This window comes from Pinus tabuliformis, chromosome 1_2 (genome assembly GCF_031772625.1).
Source record: "Pinus tabuliformis cultivar Carrire ecotype Pingquan chromosome 1_2, CPIR1, whole genome shotgun sequence".
In the NCBI taxonomy this organism is placed as follows: domain Eukaryota; kingdom Viridiplantae; phylum Streptophyta; class Pinopsida; order Pinales; family Pinaceae; genus Pinus; species Pinus tabuliformis.
Window position 1 is genome coordinate 793970750 of NC_142298.1, and position 14464 is coordinate 793985213.

The following is a 14464-nucleotide window of genomic DNA, read 5'->3' on the forward strand; positions in this document are numbered from 1 at the left end:
ATATTTGTTTATTTTATAAAAGATGAGGAAGGATGATAATGGAGTGCCAGATAGTTTCAAAACCTTTATTGAAAAAATAAAGATCGAAAGACTGAGGAAGCAACGTATTAAGGATATTCAACTTGATCCAACTCTTAATCATTTCATTTGGAATGGGCTAGACACTATTCAATATCAAGTAATACAAGGCAACTGTGAAGACATTGCTAAACTCATACCTAAAAGGGATTATGCCCTAGTCATTGCAGATATTCCCCATGGTTTCAATATTCCAAACATTGACTATGATAGTGACCCTTATACTTATCAAGCTTTTAGTAAAGTGGTTGCGGGATTTGTAGAAGTCACGTCATCACCATTATGGAGATTTGTGACATTTCATTCAGACACACAATTGGCAATGATATTGTCAAGCTTCAAGGGGAAAACAAATTCAAGGATGCAGCTTACATGGTAAGACATTTAAAATGTATATTTGATTAATGTTGAAAATTTTATTTATGTACAAGTTAATTGAACTTTTACTATTTCATGTTACAGGGAAAAGTCAAATCTTCTTCACAATGAAGATCAACAATTTATAAATGATTGTGAGTTCATTCATATTGATAGTTGGGAAAAAGATGATAGCCATATGTCTATGATTTTTAATCGGGTAGACAGAAAGAGTCATAGCCAAATACTGAGTTATGATGTTGTTGTGAGAAAACTAACATATGAAGACAAAGAAGCAAAAGGAGAGATAGTTAACATTTATCAAAAACCACAATTATTGATTAACTATCTTATAGACATTTGTTCAAATGAAGGAGATTGGGTTTTGGATTTATTTTCTGGCTCAGGTAAGTTTTATTATATGGAATTGAATTTCAATATGTTATTTTTTTAATTAATATGTCATTGTACTAATTTAGTTCATTATTTCTTTTGTGCTTGATAATTAGGTACAACACTAGCATGTTGCCTTCAAAAAGGAAGAAATTGCATTGCAATTGAAAAAGATCCTGTACAGTGCAATTTCATTCAGCAAAGAATTAATGCTCTTCAATTTCTTCCAGATGCAATGCAAGAAATTGAGTTGAAGAAAGGGGACTTTAGTGAATCACGTGTGGCAAAAAAGGCAAAGGAACCCCAACCACCATTACATGGAATGTTTGGAAAGACATACATTGGGAGTTTTGCAGACATCAAAGACCCATTAGAAGAGGAAAATGAGCAAAATGAAACAGAAAACATTGTGGAAGAAGACAATGATGAAACTCTAGAGGACGAAGAGTTTGGATTACGTGACATTGTTGATTAAATTTAAGTTATGCTTGTAAATCAAGCTTTGCAATGTTTTGACTTTGACATTTTATGAGAAGAATAAACACTCAATTAGGGTTGTTATACATTCAATATTGGTAATATGTGATTTTTGCATTGATTTTTAAGTTAATCATTATTTTTTGAAAAAAAAAGTGATTTTTATTATTTTTTTGACATGAAATTCATAGAAAAAGCTATTATTTAACCATTTTCAGTTAAAATTATCGTATAAAAATTGTGATTTTGACATGTCAATTCTAGCAAAAAATTATACGTGTAGTTTTTTAGTTATATTTATGTTAAAAATGGTTATTTTTATGTCCATTGTTAAAAAATATTGTCTTTTAGAAACAATTATTTCATGTGGATTGAAAAATTAATTAAGGATGTATAAATATGTAGAATATCGAAAAGTCTAAATATCGACCTTCTAATTTAAAAATGCAAAACAATAAAAACCTCACGAAAAATAAAATAAAATTAAAATAAAAAACGAGAAAATGTGAAGAAAACGAACACGTCAAAAATTATCAAATTTACTAAATAATTATTTACATTTTATACATTAAAAAATTTAAAGCCAAAAAACAGGGCTTTTAAAAAAGGAGTGTGATGCAGAATGCTCACTTTTTTAAATCAGCATGAAAATCACTACCATTCTAAAACGTGATGTACATAAAAAAAATTAAAGTGCCAAAAACTATGCTCTAAAAAAAACATGTGTGTTCTGCATCACCCCTTTTCAAAATCAGGTCACTTTTTTGCTATCTCTACGAAACGGGTAACAGTATCAGTTCCCGTTTCAAAGTTTACATTGTTTTAGTCTCCTCAATTATTCATAGAGACCAAAGTTCATTCAACAGGGTAGTTTCTTTCTTGGAATATATACTTGATGTGAAGTTGCCCCATTCGTCAGGTAATGCATTGAGCACCATAGTTGTCATCTCTCTATCTGGAATAACTTCTCCCAGTTCTTGCAGTTGGTCTCTCATCTCAGACACCTTCATGAAGTAGGGAGTTATTCCTTCTTCCTTGGAGATCTTCATTTTATATAGTTCATTATGCAATGATATCACTTCTCAGATGTACTAATTGAAAATATCTCCACCATCTTATCATAGATTCCTTTAGATGTTCCATGTTTGGAAACATAAGGAATGAGAGGTTCTTTGATGGATTCTATCATAATCCTTTGAGCCCTTATTTCATCCTTATTGTATTTTGCTAGGGCTTAAGTTGTTCCTTAGTAGGAACAGTGACACTCCCTTTGATATAGTCCATAAGTTCATTTTCTTTAAGAAGTATATCAATCCTATTTTTCAATGCAAGGAAATTAGCAGTCCTAACCAATTTGTTGCTCTCCTTGCAAACGGAAATTTTGATATGTTCAGAAGAGGACATAAAAATAATTACTTGAGATTGTTAGTGATGAGGAGATCTTGCTACTTCCTTGAATATTTTATAATTTGAATTCTAAGATCTTGGAGTTTTTCAAGATGCTTCCTTCAAGGTACCATATGAGAGATTTTCTTAGTCATGAAAACTTCTTAATGTTTAGTTTTGAATATATTCATTGATAGGCCTTGATCTTGAGTGCCTCTCTTTGAAGATGAAGGACCTTTAATGGCGACTCTTCTTGAATTTACCTTCTTGTAGAAGCCTTTAGATTGATGGATCTATAGATGGTAATCCTCCTTGTCCTTGTCCATAACCCTTTCTTGTAGGTCTAATGCTTCAACCTCTATTTTCCCTTTACATCTTAATGCTTCTCTCTTCTATGTGTTCTTGAGATTCCCTTCCTCAATGTGTCACCTTAGCTCTGATACCATGTTGAAGAATCTAGGGCATGTAGGTTATGGAGAGATTTTTCTGACGATGATAACCAATGTGAAGTACTTTTTACTTCTCTTATTAACACAATCTTCTCTTATTATTATTAGTGTGTGTTCTCTTTCTTCATCAAATAGTTACCAAAACAAAAAGGAGACAATAAAACAAGATGTTGGCTCTCATCCAGGGAAAAACCTCTCTCTCCTAGAGAGGAAAACCCTTCTGCAAATTTCTCTTATTGAAGCTTCAATTGACAAATGCCAAACCCTAGACCCTTGACCAGTAGATCCTCCAAGCACAAGACACAGTCTCTCTTTTGCAACTTCCTTTTTTGTCCTTCAATCAATGCTTCCTTCTATATTGCACCTTGATCTCTTTCTTCACACTTCTTATGGAAACTAATGGCACTTTCCTTCTCTCCTTTTTTGGCAACTGCAAAAACCCTAGGTCTCCTTAGAGACCTCTTCTTTGGTATCTTCCTTTCCTTCGCTTGCCAATCTTCTTTTTCCTTGACACTTGGACTAGATAATGAGCCTCTTCTTCTGGTATATATTTGAGTTAGAGGTTGATCCTCTTAATCCTACTGCAGATCTGATTTATTCACACATGTGGTTGATCTAGGGCTTGAAATAGAACTTTTTTCTTGCATATTTACTTCGCTTTAGGTGTCCCCTTCTTTGCTTGATGAGGAGACTTGGATTGTTGATCTCTTCTAGCCCAACCGATCTACTTCTTATGACTGCAATTGTAGATCTGATATGGCAATAGAATGATCCCTTTCTCCTTCGTATGTGTGACAGAAAAGAGCCATAAAATAGTCCCAAAAATTTAGATTTCTTTCTTCGCTTCTCCGTTGGCCTAGAAGAAACCTTTTGCTCTTCTTCACACCTCTTTTTCTCTCTTCTTTGCTAACTTCATAGATAGCATGATGGCCTAATTGTGAATTCAAATGACCCTATATATAGGAGTATGTCCCTCCTATTTGGACCAACTTGAACTAGTGAGGCCGACATGTTCTTAAGTGCACCAAAATTTCCTTTCTTTGAACTGACTTGAAGAGGAGATTGTATTTTCTTTGGAGGAACCCTTTTGACATATTATTTGACTCTAATGAATATATTTACATAGTGTAACATGCCCACATGGGTCTTCGACAATTACATTGACTCCTTGACTTTCCTAGAAGTAGTTAAACATGTGCTTGACCTATAAAATGGGCAAGAAACCCATCCTTGATAATGACAAAAATAATAATTCTTTTCTTTTACAAGTACAAAGATCAAAATTACATTTATAAAGACCAAACCTAGTTACACTTTCATCAACACCCCCTATTAACTAGGCAGGTATTCATAAATCATTGCAAGGTGTTTCGACATTTTCAATCTGAATAATTCACATAAGAGAAATTGGATTGGCAATCCATTTGTTATAGTATCATAGTAACCAACATTGTTTCCACAACAAGGCCTTAACTAACAGCTTTATCTCTCAAGGTACATACCCACCCGGGTGTTCACTGAGTATGACCTTCCAGGACTATTCTTGTCTTGGGTTCCCAGCGCTCAAAGAATATCGATCCTCTTGCCTACTCTTATCTTAGATGACCTACATATCCTCAAAGAGCATCGGATGCCATATGATTACCCAATCCTCAATTCTTTCTTCCCAAGTGAAGACAAGAATATTGTATCTATCTCTTCCTCTCAACTAGGGAAGATATGCCCATTCCTATGAAGGAATGTACCCAAGATCCCTCTGACCAAGGACTTGCCCAAGCTACCTCTTAATTAGGGACTTGTCAGAGCTCCTATTAATTAGGGACTTGTTAGACAGGAAAACCCTTCTGTAAGTTTCTCTTATTGAAGCTTCAATTGACAAATGCCAAACCCTAGACCCTTGACTAGTAGATCCTCCAAGCACAAGACACAGTATCTCTTTTGCAACTTCCTTTTTTTTATTTCAATTAGTGCTTCCTTCTATACTACACCTTGATCTCTTTCTTCACACTTCTTATGGCGGCTGATGGAAATTTCCTTCGCTCCTTTTCCAGCAACTGCAAAAACCCTAGGTATCCTTAGAGACCTCTTCTTTGGTGTATTCCTTTCCTTTTCTTGGTAATCTTCTTTTTCCTTGACACTTGGACTAGATAATGAGCCTCTTCTTCTAGTTTATCTCTGAGTTAGAGGTTGATCCTCCTAATCCTACTACAAATCTAATTTCTTTGCATGTGTGGCTAATCTAGGGCTTCAAATAGACCTTTTTACTTGCCTCTTTACTTCGCTTTAGTTTTCCCCTTCTTAGCTTGATGAGGAGACTTGGATTGTTGATCTCTTCTAAACAAATTGAGCTACTTCTTATGACTGCAATTACATTTCTGATATGGCAGCAACATCAGCCCTTTCTCCTTCACACGTGTGATAGAAAAGAGCCCTAAAATAGTCCCAAAAATTCAGATTTCTTTCTTCTCTTCTTCATTGGCCTAGAAGCAACCTTTTTCTCTTGTTCGCACCTCCTTCTTATCTCTCTTCTTCACTGACTTCAGAGATATCTTGATGGTCTAATTTTGAGGTTGAATGGCCCTATATATAGGAGTTTGTCCATCCTATTTGGGCCTGTGATGCAGGTAAATTCTAAGTGCAGACACAAACAATTCTTCTAGCCCGAGAGAGCGGGTCTAGTCACAAACAGACAATTTATGGAATATTTCCTTAGGCTAGAATCAATTAAGAGGGCCTACCTCTTAGAATGTTATTCCGCTTGGTGATGATCCTGCTTCCTTGCTCCAGCTATCTTTCATTTCCTTCCTTCGCACACCTGAAACAAGCAAACAACAAATGTAATAGCATACAATATTGTATTCAGCCTACTTAACAGGTCAAGAAACATTAAGCCATAAATATGTGAGATGACATTTCATGTAGGAAATCAATCGATAGTTGCATCTATATTAGTTCAAGAAGAGATTACAACCGATGTCTTGACATTGTTGTTCTCCTCTGACATATCCGAGTTCCCACACACTTCTGCTAGCATATCATGGATAGCCTCAACAATGGTAGTCTCAAGGATCTTCCCTTTAGTCTTCACACCAAACCAAACTCACAATTCTCCCTTAAACACAAACTAGAAAGCTACAAACTATGGGTAGCTTGTTGACTACTCCAAAATCAAAACTTCAGCCATAACTTAATTAGGACTAAAAACTAAACTAGCTTTTGCTTGGTAAAAAGAAAGGCTTATATAGCTTGGATGGATGGGAGATGGTTCCTCTTCTCATGGGAGAAGGCCTTATCTCTTTAATTAGTTCCATCCTAATAGGAGAAAGGAGCTGAAACTGACCTCCTCAACTCCATCCAACCTAACCATTTACCAGACTTTCATTACGAAGCTTCTAGAGATGGAAGCTTCGGCTCCATATTTTAAAAACTTTCCAAAAGAGGATCGGTGTGACTGAGAAAGGGCTCAGTTGATCCGATCGATGCTAGGGACAGTTGTAGCCCCTGCATATCAGTGTCAGGAGGACATGGGTCATTCGCACCAATCTTGTAAATTGGGATGAACAGAAGATTTTTAGGAAATGATGAAAAAGAGAATTGTTCTACTCATGAAGAGGGGCACAATGGAAGTTTCTTCATGATAGGAAAACATGTCGGGTACACTGTAGAGGTCCTCTAGGATCGTGGACAGGGAGTACAAGGACAGTGACAAAATGCTATGAAACAGATGCCCCCTAAAGCATGAAGGTCGAACTAGAGTGAGGAGTGAAATGCTTTACAAGTGCGTGCGGAGAATTGGAGTTCATCGTTGGAGAACCTGAAAGCAAGCATAGTTACATATACATCATTGAAAACTCTGAATAAGAATACATGAATCGTGGTATGGGTGCAGCCATCCAGAGAATGATCATGTAAATGGATCCAGGGCATGGGCACAGCCATCCAGTAGAAAGGATCATAATGCAACCAAGGTATGGTCGCAGCCGTCCAATAATGAGAAGGATTAAATATAACAACTCATGGTATGGTCACAATCATCCATCTAAAAGAGATGTATATCAACATGATCATGTCACATTGCCTCACAACCTAGACTTGTATAAGCTTAGCCCAGGGTCTTGCACTCCAAACGACCTGATCAAAGTACAAACCCTAACATGTGAATGAACGTGTTGAAGTTGAACATGCTTAGAAGTTGCTTGATTGTCGGTCAATGATGTGAATCGCTAACAAGCGCGAGAGAAACCACCAATAATGACAATGGCTCTCAAGGTATTGGAAGCACAGTTCACCGAATGTGAATAAAGGAACTGATGTCGAACACCTATGAAATCACCCGGTTGAAATCCAATGATGTGAACTTGTTGTCAAGTGCAGATAACTTGCCATTAGGGTGTGCAAGCTCTAAGGTACTAGAAGGGAGTCTCTCGGCCAGCTTCCTGGATAATGAGCTGAAGTTGACAGGAAGTGATCGTGTCGAAGGAGGGCCATGATGTATCCCACATCATCGACACAAGACAAAGGGATGCAAATGATTTCAGATGATACAGAGAATCAGGAGTAAGTGTAACTACAGAGGGACTAACTCTTGAACATATTGGTGACATGATTCCAGAGTTTGGCAGCTTTTGGATCCATAGGATCGGTGGTCATGATGACGTGGCAGAGATCAAATGGAAGGAAAAAATGAACGACCCAACCCAGGAAGGTCAATGATGAAAGGAGGATACCCCAACCTGACACAAAACAAAAAGTGTCATGTTCAAGAGTGAGCTACTGACATAACTGATAGAATTTCCAAATCCCCCCCCCCCATTTCTGGCAGGTACCCCAATTATTTTTTATCGCACGCTTGAAGGGGATATCATATGCTTGCATTGTAAGTTCATCCTTCAAACGAATCCGACCTAGTAAGTTTAATGAGCCCTAGGAAGGAGAAGCTCATGTTCGTCATGGTGACGAATCTGACGTCATTTAATGTTTTAATGAGTCTGACAAAGGTGAAACTTGGTATATTTTCATGTTTAGGGAGTTTGAAAAAGACATGCAAAAGAAAACTCCACATGGTCCCTTTTCGTACATTTGTGTCTCTCAAGCTCGAAAAGGTAGAAAACGTTACTTGAGAGAACCGCTTGACCATTTCAGTCAAGGAGTACCTTTTTCGTAAATAGTTTATCCCAGCCCGAAAAAGGGGTAAATGTATACTGGGTAAATGACGTTTCACATCCTTTAATGAGTTCAAAATGACAAGAGCTCGACAATCTTTTCGTGTTTAAAAGGTTAGAAAAGAGCTGAAAGCAAACCTCCCCATTTTATTTTCTTTAACGAGTCAAAAGGGAAAATACTCGGCGATCTTTTCATTTGAGTTTTACGAGTCAAGAAAAGGGCTTAAACAAGGCTCGAGTATCATCTAAGCATAATACTTTTTGAGATAAAGCTCATTGCGGGGCTTGTCAAAGAGATTTCCCTCATAATCAATGAGCTCATAGTCTCCTTTCTGTAATACACATTTAATAATGTAGGGCCCATGCCACATGGGTTCGAACTTGCCTACCCCCAGCTGATCATTAGCCTGATCATACAAAAGAACTAAATTTCCCTTAGAAAAGGTTCGAGGAGAGACAAACTGATCAAAGTGGAATTTGACCCTCTTTTTCTGTGCTTTGATCACTAGAGCAGCAAGACAGCGAGTCTCATCGAGTGGTTGTAGGTACAAGAGACATTTTTCCTGGGGTGAGGTCTCGGGGAGAAGTTTTACAGCTAGCTTGAGGGATGGAATTTCGCATTAAATCGGTAAAGTTGCTTCTAGACCATAGACTAGCTAGAATGGTGTGAATCTAGTTGCGTCCTTGGTCAAGGTTCGGTAAGCCCATAGAGCTAAAAATAACATGATATGCCAATTTGATTTGTGCATCCCAATGGTGCGCTGAAGCATTGTGACCAAGACTTTGTTCACATCTTCAACTCGGCCATTGGCCTAAGGGTAGTATGTGGTTGAGCCATCGTGACGCAAGCCCAACATAGAGGTCAGCTCAACCATCATGTAATCTTGAAAATGGGAGCCATGGTCAGTGACAATGGACTGAGGCACTCTAAACCTAGAAATAACGTGATTGAATGGAAATTGAGCCGCCATTTTACCGTCTACAGAGTATGTAGGCATCGCTTCGGCCAATTTGGTGAAATAATCCACAGCAATGATAATATACCCATGCCCCCTGGACGAACAAGGGTTACAGGTCATATAGTTGATGCCCCATTTGACAAAAGGACCGATGGTAATAACAAGGTGTAGGTGAGAGGGTGGGGTGCACATCTTTCGCTGGTAAATTTGGCATTCATGACACTTGCAAACATCAAGGATGCAATCCTTGAAGATGGAGGGCCATAAATAACCAACGCAAAGGATTTTTTGAGTAGTAGCATATCCAGACATATGATTGCCACATGCGCCAGAATGGCAGTCATTCAAAACTCTCTCAGCCTGCTCGAGAGTAAGACATCAGTGAAGAACTGAATTAACACCGACATTGTATAAAGTATCTCCAATAATATGATAGGGTTGGGATTGATGCCGAATGCATCGGTGATCATCCTTAGTTAACATAGTCTATAACATGGATGTTTGGAGATACACGATGATATCACCATACCATGGGTTGAGGGTGCTAATGAGGAAAAGATTCTTGGTTGGGAGCTACTCATCAGCACCAGTAGGAAGGGATGCAGACGAAAGCGAGCAAATTAACTCAGCGAAAACCAGTGATTTCTTAGATTTAGAAGTAGTAAACACCAAATCAAATTCTTGGAGAATAACAATCCACTTCGAATATTTCCCCCCAGCAACTAACGAGTCAGGATGTAGGTCATTGGCTTGCATTCTGAAATCACGGTGGTAGTGTGTAAGAGAATGTAGTGCCAAAAGCGTTGAACAGACTGTACGGCAGCCAAAGCCAACTTATTGACATGAGCATAACATGTCTCGGTGTTGAGGAGATTGCAACTGAGGTAATAAATAACATGTTCATTTCCTTCGTCATCATCCTCTACCAGCACCATGGCAATAGTACTAGAGGCTACAGTTAGTTAAAGGAAGTAATTGCGATGATAGTCCGGGGGATGCATCAAAGGAGCATTGATGAGGATAGTCTTTAGGTCATCGAAATACTTTTGAGCAACCTCATCCCATACAAACGAGGTTCCTTGCTTGAGCAACCAGGTGAATCCTGAAGCTAGCTCAACATAGTTTGGTACGAAATGACGGAGGAAATTTTCTTTTCCCTGCAAACTCTATAGTTGATGCAATGAAGATGGAGGGGGTAAATTAACTGTGGCCTCAACTTTAAGGGGATCAAGGGGAATTCCTTCCTTAGAGACAATAAAGCCGAGGAGTCATCCAAATTTGATGCAGAAGACACACTTATGCAGATTCAACCCAATATTGTAGTGTCTATAGCGAAGGAAAATTTGCCGGAGATGATTAACGTGATCATGGCGCTTACGAGAATGAGCAGGAAGGTCATCCAAGTAAGTCTGAATGATGTTTCAAATGTCGTGGAAAGCATAATACATTTCTCTCTGAAATGTAGCCCCAACATTCTTAAGGCCAAAAAGGATATTTTTGTACGCAAAAGTACCCCATGGAAAAATGAAGGCTATCTTCTCTCGATCAACCGACGCAATGTTGATCTGGTTGTAGCCAAAAAAACTGTCCATGAAAGAAAAGAATTCATTCCCAAAACATTCATCAATGATTTGACCAATGAAGGGAGTGGGGTAGTTATCCTTTAGACAAGTGCGATTTAGATCAAGGTAATCAATGCAAACACAGATCGTTCCTTACTTCTTTGTCATTGGGACAATATTCGACACCCAATCTGTAAGAGGGATTAGATAAATTAATCCATATTTGAGAAGTTTTTCAACTTCACCCTTGATGGCGGCCGCTTTTCTAGGGTGCACTAGGTGGAGCCATTGGTGAATGGGTTTCGCATGAGGATAAGTTGGTATTTCGTGCACAACTATACTTGGGTCAATGTCGGGCATTTCTTCATATGACCATGCAAAAACATCCCAAAACTCTTGGAATAGACAAGTATAGAGCTTGATCTCTTCTGGAGAACAAGTTACCCCGATATGGATATTTTCAATGACACCAAGCTTGATAGAAATATCAATTGGCATCGTTTGGGTAATATTATCCATGTTCCCTTCCGACCAAACTTCACGAGTCATGATTGGTGTCTGAAGTGGTAGGGAAGGGGACCAAAAAGAGAACTCCTTGAGACAAGTAGACAGTACTGTAGGGCTAGGCAAGAATGAGGAATGATGATGAGTATCATTCCAAGGTACTTCTTCTAGAGACATGAATTCCATGATACTCTCGTTGGAAAGAAAATTCTTGGCTAAGGGATCGAGATATTCCAAAGTGCAGAGCCACGGGGATTGAGAATACGAATCAAGAGATATTTTCAAAAAAAATAATCAGAGGACACCGAAGGCGAAGCCAAAACAATTTCCACGTAATTAATTTTGGTAGGACTTAACAGAATTACCTCGCCCCATGTGTCAACAAGATTTGGAGAGGGAATGACCCAAGGATCAAACTTGACCGAAATAATGTTAACAGAGGCAACATGAGGAGGTGGAAGAAGAAAGATACCCATCAGAGCAGGATCTTTAAATAGTCTTTCCCCCACACTCTCATTAGGAGCACTAGTGTGCTTGACATACGGAACATTTCCATCTAGGGAGGAAGAGGCAAAGAATGACAGTTGGTCAACTGTGACTATTTTCCCTTGATGGGGAAAACGAATAACGCAGAACAAGGAGGAGGCTACAGCATGCATGGCATGGGTCCAACTCCGTCCAAGTAGAAGATTATAATTGAGATTAGCATCAATGATCTCTACCTCGACGTGCACTATCTTGCCCTCCAAAGTAATGGTAAGGTTGGGTAAGACGTCGAATGGTCATGAATCGTGCCCGTCAAAAGCTTCCAAAGTGCTAAGGGACTGGTTCAAAGTAGGAGAACGAGTTGCCTTCCAACAAGCAACAGACATGATGTAGGTGGAAGCACCTTCATCAATGACAATTATGTGAATGGTTTTCTCATTGATGATGACTTGAATGAGAAAGGCAATCTGATGAGGAAGACGCGGAACATGGTTTTCTAGATCAAAACATATAATACTGGAATCAGTAGGATCAATACCCCCAATAGATGACAGTAATGATTTCCATTGAGACAGACAGCTTTGAAGTACCTCGAGGGTAGACATAGCCGATGGCGCCTAAGCCAAATCCTCAACAATATTATAGTGTTGAGCGGCGCGAGCATTGGGATTGTACGAGGACTTTCGCAGCACACCTCGAGAAGGTGGTTGAACGACGAAATCAGGGTTAGGTTGCTCTATATGAAGAGGACCAGAACTTGACGGGGCAAAAGAAGAAGGGGAAGCTTCTTTTTCTTTCCCTGTTATTGGGGTAGGAGTTTGATAATCTTTTGATCTAGTAGCCACATTAATGGGCATACTCATCATGAACACTTGTGAACTTGAGGAAGTAGATGATTAAGGTTGGTCTACCATTTGGGTCTGTTGGGACAGAAATGGCCCTTTTAGGATAGCTGGGGTCTCTTTGGGCAAACGACTAATTTCGGATCGCCTGGGACAATCCTTAGTATAGTGGTCCTCTTCACAAATGAGGCATGGATATTTAAGCTTCTGTAGGGAAGCATCACCAATAGACGACTTAGGGGACCCTGTTTTGGGGCATCAACTTTAGCTTTTCCTTTCCCTTTCTTCTTACCTTTCGAGGATTTTTCCGCTACGGTAAGCTGAATAGTGTGAACCTCTGAGGTTTTACCAGGGCTAGGTGGATTCTGAGAGGGACTATTGGAAGCAGTGTTTGAGGCTGGCTTCGGTTTGGAAGAATATTTTGCAGGGTCCTGGGGCACTAAACCAATTACTCCATCAACAGGAGGTGTAGCCCGTGACTTCGATGTTGTCATATCAGATGATGGCCTCAGAGCTTCGGGCAATAACTCATACAAAGTTCCAGACTGAGAGTAAATGAGATCTAAGTACTGGGCACGAGAAATGGCTTGCTCCTCCATGACGCACCCACCCATAGTGATATCGTGAGCAATTGGAGTGACGAATGATTTGGTGAACCATTCGGTCAGTAACTGATCAACAATCTCGAATTTGATCAGGCGACACCTACGTCTCCATTCATGGATGTGATCGAAGATGTGGGTCGTAGTATTTTGCTTGAGCGATGTAAGAAAATAGGTGTCAATTTCATAGCGAACTGACAATTGGAAATGTGTGAGGAAAGCCATGGCTAAAGAGTTGAAGTCATAATAAGTACTTCGAGGGAGCTTGATGTACCACTTGGCTACAACACCTGTGAGAGTTCTTTGGAAAAGACGGAGATGAATAGAATCGTCAACGTAAGAATTTGAAGAGACCCAGAGGTGGTATGTCATCACATGGGCTTGAGGATCTTCTTTCACTTTTCCATCAAACTTTGGACAATTGCTCAGGATCTTGGATGGGACCGGAGGCCAGTAGGGCAAATGAAGAATTGGATCATTCGTGAGTCAAGACACATCTGGCAACTTGAGTGTAGCCAAGAACGACAATTGAGTATTGAAAGGCATTGGAGATCAATAAGCGACTCCAATTGGAGGATCTCATCCCTGCTGGTAAGGATTTTATCCCCATAGTGGAGGGTTTTGCCTGTAGGGCATTTGATTTTCCCCCCACTGTAGGTTACCTTGCCCGTAGGGAGGATTCTGACCTTGAAATCCTTGAAATTGTCCAGCCATAGGTTTTTGATAAGCAACATATGGGTTAAAAGTCTATTGAGCCTATTAACCTTGGACATATGGGTTTTTCACCTGCTATCCATAGGCATACAGGTTTTGAACCGGTTGGCCCTGGACATAAGGATTTTGGACTTGTTGTCCTTGGACAAGAGGATTTTGAACCAGTTGTCCTTGGACATGAGGAATTGGGGCCTGTTGCTACAAGGCTTGACCCTGACCTTGTCCTTGCAAAGGTTGACCCTGTTGATATGTATATAAGGGTTTCTGCTGCTCGGGTTGGCATTGCTACTGCGAGGGCTAACCTAGCGGTAGCAAAATTTTTCCCTACAGCTGTAGAGGTTGGCCTTGCAAAGACATAGTTTGGGAGGTTTTCTGAACATACTGCTTTTGTGGCTATGTGGTTTGTTGCAACTGCTACAAGGGTTTCCCCTACGGTTGTTTCAGTGGTCCCTATTGCTACATCATCGAACCCCATCATCAGACCCTATTGCTA